The sequence below is a fragment of the Fundulus heteroclitus genome, chromosome 10, assembly GCF_011125445.2.
Source record: "Fundulus heteroclitus isolate FHET01 chromosome 10, MU-UCD_Fhet_4.1, whole genome shotgun sequence".
Lineage (NCBI taxonomy): Eukaryota > Metazoa > Chordata > Actinopteri > Cyprinodontiformes > Fundulidae > Fundulus > Fundulus heteroclitus.
Genome location: NC_046370.1, coordinates 15556351 through 15566817, shown reverse-complemented (window position 1 = coordinate 15566817; position 10467 = coordinate 15556351).

The following is a 10467-nucleotide window of genomic DNA, read 5'->3' as shown; positions in this document are numbered from 1 at the left end:
ACAGCTCTTAAAAAAATCCACGATTTTTGTCTTTTTCATGTAATCGGGCTAAATCAGTTTTATCTAAACTAAGTAATCTAAAAGAAATTATTGCTGTAATTTGATTCTTTTAGTAAGCCATGTAACTTGTTATAATCTCAGGTTTTGGACAGGCGTTATGTAGCCTCAGTGTGCACGTGCGATGTGGCTCACAGATGTCAAGTGAATGCTGAGGGAGTTTGTGTGTATGCTCAGACTAATGGGGGAACATTGGTTACAAATCCATCATTCTGGCTGGTGGAAGTGTTTGTGTTGCACAGGCCAAGCCAAGCTGACCAAAGGCTTTAACCTAGCGGCACAATTTAACACAGTGGGTGACTGCGGAGAAGGGCTTGCTCTCCCGGGTAGCGACACGAAAGTCATGCTGCTGACAGCAGTTTAGCTCGTCAGTTAACCGGATTTTTCAGTTACAAACACACCTTTCTTACATTTGAAAGCATTTAAATGTAAATGTAGCGCAGGTGAGCGCTTCCAGCATTTTTGTATTCCTGTCTGCCTGTCTGCCTCTCGACCTGTTCTGCCTCTGTTTTTTGGAAACCTGCCTGCCCCTTTGGATTTGTCTGCCTGCCTGGGTCCTGCCTGTCAGCCTCAGAGAACTGGACTGCCTCACCGTGTTTCTGACCCCAGTCTGTCCGTGAGTAAAACGAGTTCGCCTGCCCCCTGTTCTGTCTGTGCTTTCTGGATTGAGACCTGGACCTGGACCTGGACGCCCTGTTGGATTCTCCCTTGGAAACCGCTGCCTGAGTTAATGGGATTTTCCCCTGATAAAGACCTGGACTGGACCTGGACAAAGAGCCCTGGATAACCCCCTCTCGGACGCCTTCGTCATAAGGAGTCAGAGTTCTGCCCTCAGCACGTCCAGGTTAGTGACCTCACTTCTCTCTGACTAACCTGTTAATATCTGCTGGTCACTAACCTGCGACTCTGCCTTCAGGAGCGGCCAGTCGCAGAGTGCGAGCCGAGCCAGGGGACCGCGCCGCCAGCGTCAAAATAAAGACTGATAATATAACTTTGTTAGTTAATGAATTGATTTCTGATAATCAGATTGATTTGTTTTGTCTCACAGAAACCTGGCTACAAGAGGACTACGTTAGTATAAATGAGTCAACCCCCTCCAGTTATTCAAATTTCCACATTCCCAGATCTGTGGGAAGAGGAGGAGGAGTGGCAACTATCTTTCAGTCTGATTTATTAATTAGTCCCAGGCCAACTAATAATTACAGTTCTTTTGAACATTTAACCCTCAGTTTCCCTCATCCAAACTGCAAAGCAATAAAACCTCTTCTGTTTGTTGTTTTGTATCGTCCACCAGGCCCTTACACTCAGTTTTTGGATGAGTTGTCAGATTTCTTATCTGATTTGGTGTTAAATACTGATAAGGTTATTATAGTGGGTGATTTTAACATCCATGTTGACACTGAACGTGATAACCTTAGTGTAGCCTTTAAAACTATCCTAGATTCAATTGGTTTTGTTCAAAATGTGCATAAACCGACGCACTCTCGGCTCCATACTTTAGACCTTGTTCTGACATATGGCATTGATTGTGAAGAATTAACAGTATTCTCTCACAACCCTGTCCTGTCTGATCATTTTTTAATAACATTTGAGTTTAATCTAACTGAATTCTCCACCCCCAAAAGAGGGTTCCATTATAGTAGATTTTTATCGGATAATGCTGTATCAAAACTTAAAGAGTCTGTCCCCTTCTTAATATCCTCAGTATTGCAGAAATGCCCTGTAGATGGCAGCATTGCTGTTTCTTCCCATTCACAAATCGATACCTTTGCTAACAATGTGACTTCCTCATTGCGTTCTGCATTAGACAATGTAGCTCCCTTGAAAAAGAAGGTGATTATTCACAGGAAGCTGGCTCCTTGGTTTAATTCAGAGCTGCGTTCCTTGAAGCACAATGTTAGGAAATTGGAGAGAAAATGGCGCTCTACACACCAAGAGGAATCCTACTTAATCTGGAGGGACAGACTATTGTTGTATAACAAGACCCTCCGCAGAGTTAGAGTAGCATATTTTTCATCATTAATTGAAGAGAATAAAAATAATCCTAGATTTCTCTTTAGTACAGTTGCCAAACTTACCCAGAGCCACAGCTCTGTTGATCCATCCATTCCCTTAGCTCTTAGTAGTAATGATTTTATGGGATTCTTCATAAATAAAATTGATGCCATTAAAAATAAAATAATTGGCATCCTCCCAAACATGATTACCTCGTCCTCAGTAAGTGAGGCAGCATTGGAGGAATCTTTAGAATCTGCGCAGTGTTTGAACTGTTTAGAAGCAGTAGAGCTTTCTGAGCTATCTAAAATTTTAGCTTCATCTAAACCTTCTACCTGTATGTTAGACCCAATCCCAACCAAGTTGTTTAAGGACATATTCCCTTTGATCAGTGGCACTATTTTAGACATGATTAATCTATCCTTAGTAAATGGATATGTACCACAGGTTTTGAAAGTAGCTGTTATTAAACCTTTACTTAAGAAACCTTCTCTTGATCAAGATGAGTTAGTAAATTACAGACCTATATCTAATCTTCTTTTCTTATCTAAAATTCTTGAGAAAGTAGTTGCTAATCAACTTTGTGAACATTTACAAAGTAATGACCTACTTGAGGAGTTTCAGTCAGGCTTCAGAGCTCATCATAGCACTGAAACAGCTCTGGTGAAGGTCACTAATGATATTCTCATGGCCTCAGATAATGGACTTGTGTCTATACTTGTCCTGTTAGATCTCAGTGCTGCGTTTGATACAGTTGATCACAATATTCTCCTACAAAGACTTGAACATACTGTAGGGATTAAGGGGAAAGCATTAGGCTGGTTTAAATCTTATCTGTCAGACAGATTCCAATTTGTTCATGTTAATAATAAATCTTCCTCAAACTCTAGGGTCACCTGTGGAGTACCACAGGGTTCAGTCCTTGGACCAATTCTCTTTACTATATATATGCTTCCGATAGGCAAAATTATCAGACAGCATGGGATTAATTTCCACTGTTATGCTGATGATACTCAGCTATATTTATCCATAAATCCTGATGAATCCAATCAATTACTTCGACTGCAGTCATGTCTTGATGACATCAAAAGCTGGATGACTTTAAATTTCCTGCATCTAAATTCTGACAAGACCGAAGTTTTAATCTTTGGGCCAGAGTCCTCAAAAAATAAACTTCTTAACCAATCACTTAATCTGGGTGGCATTAACCTGGCCTCTGGTAATAAAGTAAAAAATCTTGGTGTTATTTTTGACCAAGACATGTCATTTAAATCCCATATTAAACAGGTTTCCAGAGTTTCCTTTTTTCACCTCCGGAATATTGCCAAAATTAGAAACATTCTGTCCAGGAGTGATGCTGAAAAACTGGTCCATGCATTTGTTACTTCAAGGCTGGACTATTGTAATTCTTTACTATCAGGAAGTCCACAAAATGCAGTTCAAAGCCTTCAGCTGATCCAAAATGCTGCAGCAAGAGTTCTGATGAAAATCAACAAGAGGGATCATATTTCTCCAATTTTAGCTTCCCTTCATTGGCTTCCTGTTAAATCAAGAATAGAATTTAAAATTCTTCTTCTAACGTATAAAGCCCTTAATAATCAAGCTCCATCATATATCAGAGCTCTGATTACCCCGTATGTTCCTAACAGAGCACTTCGCTCTCAGACTGCAGGTCTGCTGGTGGTTCCTAGAGTCTCTAAAAGTAGAATGGGAGGCAGATCCTTTAGCTATCAGGCTCCTCTCCTGTGGAACCAACTCCCAGTTTTGGTCCGTGAGGCAGACACCCTGTCTACTTTTAAGACTAGGCTTAAAACTTTTCTTTTTGACAAAAATTATAACTAGTGACTCATGTTACTCTCAGCTACCTTCATAGTTTTACTGCTATAGGCTTAGGTTACTGGAGTATATCAGGATCTAATTTTCTCACTATATTGAGTTCTACTGTTCTTCAATTATGCATTATGTGTTGTCATTTCTGCTTTAACTTTCTGTTCTCTCTCTTTTCTCTTCATAGTAGGTACACCTGGTCTGGCGTTCTGTTAACTGTGACATCATCCAGAGAAGACAGCTCACCTGCTACTACCATCTAATGTAGAACAGATTACTAGATCAATGTGTGCTTCTGTGCTTTTTTGTTTCTCTTGTTGTGTCTCTGTTCTGTCTTCTGTAACCCCAGTCGGTCGAGGCAGATGACCGTTCATACTGAGCCCGGTTCTGCCGGAGGTTTTTTTTTCCCGTTAATGGGTGGTTTTTCTTCCCACTGTCGCTTCATGCTTGCTCAGTATGAGGGATTGCAGCAAAGCCATGTACAATGCAGATGACTCTTCCTGTGGCTCTACGGTTCCCCAGGAGTGAATGCTGCTTGTCGGGACTTTGATGCAATCAACTGGTTTCCTTATATAGGAAATTTTTGACCAATCTGTATAATCTGACCCAATCTGTATAATATGATTGAACTTGACTTTGTAAAGTGCCTTGAGATGACATGTTTCATGATTTGGCGCTATATAAATAAAATTGAATTGAATATTTCGTACTCACTTGTTTTCGGGTATTTCTTGGGTCCTCCTAAATTCTTCACAAAAACAATGAACTTATAGGTAATGTTACAGCGATGTGGTCTCCAGCTTCCATGTTGGTACAGAAGTTTTCTTTTCAATCCATTTGTTCCAAAACCACGACTTGAAACAGTCTTCAGTAAAGTCCCCATAAATAAACTTCAGCCACTCTTCTGTGATTCTCTCGTCCTTCGAGAGTGAGTGGGACATTGATGCATTTTAGACTACCCTCTGACATATCAGCTCCCCTTTTTAGTAACCGCTGTGAAGTTAGTTTGAAGCTGAATGAGGGAAAGTTGCGCTCCCCAGCTTCAGTGGTGACTGTCTCCTGTTCAAGCCAATACTGGGTGGCTGATCTGGGGCTGCCGTCTGCTCGCTCCTCCACCTTCCTCCTCTCAAGTGGAGCAGTCAGACGTGCTAGTGTGACTCATAGCAGGTGCATCAGCAGGTGGGACGCTGTTTGCTTTATAGTGTTCTCTGATTTGGAGAACATGAATATGTAAAAAGAGGGCCTACGTAGAAAGACAACCCGTTTTCTGATTTGACCATTTTTGAGTAAAGTAACAAGGTTGACTGTCCCTGAGCAGGTGCTTTGATATTCAGTTTTGACTTTAACACAGCCTCATCAGTGCACAACAGATCACCTCCCACTCTGACACCCCATTGTTCACACAGAGAAACTAAAGCAAAATAACACATCATGTCATGATGCCATGCAATACAAATTATCAAAGGATAAATCGTCTCAATAGAATACTTTCTTGAATAACTTTTTTTAATTAAATGTATCCATTTTATTGCGTTCAGTTTCTTTTTTGATTCCATATTTGATCTTTTTTATTAGTGTGCCCTGTACTGATAGCTTAGAAAACCAGTATGTTGGGGTTTGTTGCTATAATCTTTCAAATTTAGCCCAAAAAACTGGTGTGTGTATGCACCTGATTTTCTTTTTTGCCACACATCTAAAAAAAAAAAAAGGTGCCAGGATGAACCATTCTCTTTTTAAATACAGAAGTGTGGTACTTGTCAACCTAATGTTTATTGTAACACTAATATTTTTCAGCTCTTCCTTGTTTCTGTTTACAATAAGTGATTGCAAACATGTTAATGGTTGCACAGGTTTTTGATCTGATCACAAATCATTTACACTGTCCTTCAGATGCTAATGTCATTTGCACAAGTTTAGCTAATCTGAGCTGTTTGCTTGTACAGTCATGCATATTGCATAGTATTTCTCTCTCACATCGTTCTGTTTATCGGCTGCTGTCTTCCTCTATTATTAACGAGAATAGTGCATTTCTTTTTTAATTTAATCTATGCAGGTATCACCTGAATATGCTGTATTATGAATTCATTGCACGCTTTTTTTTCTTTTTTCCCCTTTTTGGTAAATTAATTCTCTTATGGTTTAGAACGTAACTTTAAATTAGCTTTTTATTCATATGATTTAATCTAGTATGTTAGTCTGGTGTATCTTGTCTGTATTTTTGCCACTGTCATACTGAATTCCCCCATTGTGTGACAATAAAGGTATTTTTATTCTATTTCTGATGACCTTGCTTTTCCTTTTTGTACTTCTCCAAGTCTGAAAATTTGTTTTGTTAGTTCATTTCAGCATTTTTATTTTCATATACTTCACCGCCTCCACCAAATCTAAAAATATTTTTCCATTGCAGTTTCACCGCTGCAACCAAGAAATCCAGTAAGTTATTAATCTCTAACAATCAATATCACCTAATGTTACCAACCACAGAAGTGTTTTGGTTTAATTTAGGCATTACATGGAAATTTAGAATTTTATTTTGAAGTTAAAACAGGTTCCTTTTTTCCTTCTTTCCTTTGCATTTAGTCATTTTCCAAGAACCATTTGTTCAGCTTGTTTTGCTTTTGACCCACTTGATTCCTATTGTGTGACAAGTTGTGATTTTGTCTCATTTGTAATTTCCTCAAACTTCTGGTGCTGGTAAAGCCCACATATGTGACTTGAACTTGTAAGAGGCAATTGTTAACTTTTGTCATAGGGTCAAACCTTATTAGGTCATCATATGCCCCAATCGGTTTTGCATTCTTCTGAAATATGGACTCCCCACTTGATCCTGGTGCTCATCTTTATCTCGCCGTGAGTGTTGCGCTGCTGCAAATAATAGAAAAAATATGAACAGTTTATGAATTTAGCACATCTGGCTTGAGACTACTCTGTCATCTGTTCAAAGATCCTAAGGCCAAAGTTACCAATTATTCACAAACCAACTGTCCAAACCGATTGGAAGGATAAGGAAATAAAAAACTGCAAAGCACTTTTACTGCCTGTCCATCTGTGGGTGCAGAAGAAAGACAGGCAGCTAGCAGGACTGGAATGAAACACTCCTTCCCTTATGTCAAATCAGATTGAAACATTATTGCCATTTCACAAAGCCTAGTCTATATTATTTGGGAAGTGTAGGAAAAGCAATCTAGTTTTGCTGCAGGCGGTGTGGGGGAAATGATGCAAGCATAACCCTTACCAATTCAATGACTGAATTCCCCTGTGCCTTTGTATGGAGATGTTATGAGAATACTTACTCTTATACTTAACATAGTTAGGCATTTTTATTATTCCTTTTTAAATGGTCCGTGTTTTAGCTGGAACCTGAGAGATCTCCTGGGTGCACACCGCTCGTGCTCAGGTGTCTCAGCTCTCCAGGGCTTTGGCTTCACCCCCACCACCACTAGTTCTCTCTGTCCCACAGCACAAAGAGGTATGTGTGGCTTTGTAACAAGATCAAGACTCCTTGGCCAACCTAAACAATGGGGAAAACCTAAATCCAAATTTACTGTCTGAACAGATAATTCAAATCCTAATTTCTCTCAAGCAGTATATATAAGCTGTTTTCTCCCCATTCATAGTCGACTACTGTTTGCAAACTTTGTGGCAGTATTTCCACCTGATAGTTTAAACTATGGTGTGCTTTGTGTTCTTTTCTTTCATGTTTTTGGAGGCTGTCTGCAGAGAAATGGGATATTGTTAATTTGATTAAACTAGACAGAGGAAATATTTGGCAAGACATACTGTATTAAAGTTAACAAATGAAAATAAAATGTGCTCAGACAATATTTATTTTACAATAACATTGGGTTTCTCTAAGGGGATGTCATTTTTCATGAAGTCAACTTTAAAGTTTGTTTCTAAAGTGATGTTATACCTGCTCCTGTTGTAGCAGAATAAAACCCTTTTTTTTATAATACACATTAAAGACAATGTTACTATCACCAACCAATTCATGTCCTGGCAGTAAATACTGAATACTGAATGCATCTGTTACTACAGCCTATGAGCAGAGCAGTGATTGAACTTACCGATAAAGTCACAAATTGGTTATTGCTAGCATAAGGTCAACTAATACATTTATAAAACTTTGTGAAATATCTATTACAGGTATCATAAGATTACATAAACAAACCATTCTCATACAGCCACTTTTAGGCTACAGAGAGGCATGAAGACAATCATCACGATATACTAAGGTTTTAGCAAGGTTAGGTTTTTTTTTTTCAAACTGTTCCTACAGTTTGGTAATTTTAATGAGAAGGCAGAGCAAATGTATCTAGAGCTTTCTCCAGCTCCATAGAGTGAACCAGAGTTGCATCTTCCTGACCTGTTGCTACACAAGGGTAATTATATTTTAATCATGTAAAGCACTTTGCATTGTTTTTGTACTGAAATTTGTTTTACAAATAAATTTGCCTTGCCTTGCCTTTATCAAATAATATTTAGCCCAAATGTATTCTACAATATCTGTCTTCCAATATTTAGAAGACAGATAAATGTCCCTGCTGCTCCTAAAAACATACTTTAATAATTTGCAGTCAGTGAAGTAATCAGAGCACATTATTGGTCAATAATCGCGAGGGAAAAGATAAATTAGTTGTTTTTTGCCATCTGTCAGCAGCCGTTCAAACTAACTGACAGCGATGATATGTTTGGAATTATTTAGGCCTTCACGAACCACGTGACCTGGTGTCATAACTCTTTATCTATATGCCGCTGACTGTTGGCTGAGGTCTGTAGACCCATATGAATTGCGTGGTGGTCGACGACTCCCCCTAGTGGTCTGGAGTACTTCTGTTATGCAGAGCTAGTTTGCAGCTTTTGTTAAATTGCAGCGGTTTTGCTACTTGCAGCAAAACACATGCAAAACACATTTGCATGTGTTTTGTGTGTTGGTGGGTCAACTAGAGTTGTCAAAAATATTCATACTCTGAAAAGTATCGATACACAAACAATGTATCCAGATACAATACTAATTTTGGATGGTATGAATACTAAATATTTTAGAATACGAGGAAAACGGAGAAGGGAAACCCAAGTATCTTGACAAACCGTGCTTTAAAGTAGTTGCAATGAAATCAAGCAGCACAACAAACTTGGCCAAACATCTCAAGGACCGAAAACCTGGTCTTCATGATGAATTCTTTCTGACAGGTTAGTAAATTAAAGTTTACATTCATAATAATAATATTTAACTAGCATCTGTGATTATGCTGAGAAAGCGTGTTCCATGTTGAAATTGAAAAAGTTTTTTCAGGTTGACAAAATATTTTATGCCTTTAATCATTTGTCATTTTCTATCCCTGTGGTATCGAAAATGGTATCAAGTATCGAATATTTTCCTGAGTATTGATATCAAGTTTGAGATTTTAGTATCGTGACAACCCTAGTGTCAGCATCATTTGTTTTTGCAGCATTGTTGCACTTTGTGTGTCTTATCTCTGTGGCTGCAGCGTTTCTCTCTTGCTGCATTTTTCCTTTGAATGCGTTTTGTTTGGTTTTGTGTCAGCTTAAGTTTTGTGTTTGTAGTACTTTTTGTGTTTGCAGCGCATCTATCTACTTGCGGTGTGTTTGCAGCTCTCGACCACCGTAAATATTTCTGTCATGCTGTTGTAATCTTTAATGCACATCTTCATCTTTAAAAGTGCTTACTTTAATGAAGATTATCACCAAAGAGGAGAGTCATCCTGGACCGATCCTATTCCAACTGTGTGTTTTAAGTCATTTCAAAGAAGAGACATTACATTTAAATATCAAAACAAAAGGCATGTCTTGTAGCACAGTCTTTTTGGGTGAACCATTCTGGGTGAAAAGAGCAGGTTGCCTCTCTCCCACTTTACTGAAGCAAATCATTCTCCTGTGGAATTTGCCTTCCTCTCTCTAATACCCCCTGTTTCGACTGCCTCCCCCGGCTCCATGGCACTAGGTGCGACTATGATTGACATGAATCATGAATGAATCTGATTGGATGAATAACACCAAAAGCTCTGATTGGCAGGTGTAGAAAGCTGTGCTCCAAGGAGAATCTCTACCAGAGACCAGCATGAAGTCACAGGGAAGTTAAAGGTTGTTGAACATACTTACAGTCATCTGGTGTTCCTGTCTGTAGAAACCTTAAAATTAGGCCTACACAGAAAGTTAACCCCAAATAATCCCAAAATGGAATGGAAATTCTAAAAAAGCTCAAAGTCAGACACATTTTATAAGAGGTGATAATTTTTTTTTTGTGATTTATGTTTACAGTCTCTGCAGTTTTTTTCACTGTGACGAAGGCGGTCAATGCCTTTGACCACTGTTACAGATCCCTTTTCAAATCTGACCAGTTTGTCCATTTCATTTAGTGCAGGTAAGTGTTAAATAAAATCATTTAAACTTGTCAATGACGGCCCCTGTGGCAAAGATTTTGGACACCACTAATTTGGAGAAATACTTTAAGAATGAATAATCAAAGATCCCTCTCTCTGTATACCCCAACCTTGTGAAATGTTATGAGAGCAGTGTTGCGCTGACCTGCCAGCACTTTGCCTGACAGACAATGATTAGGGCATA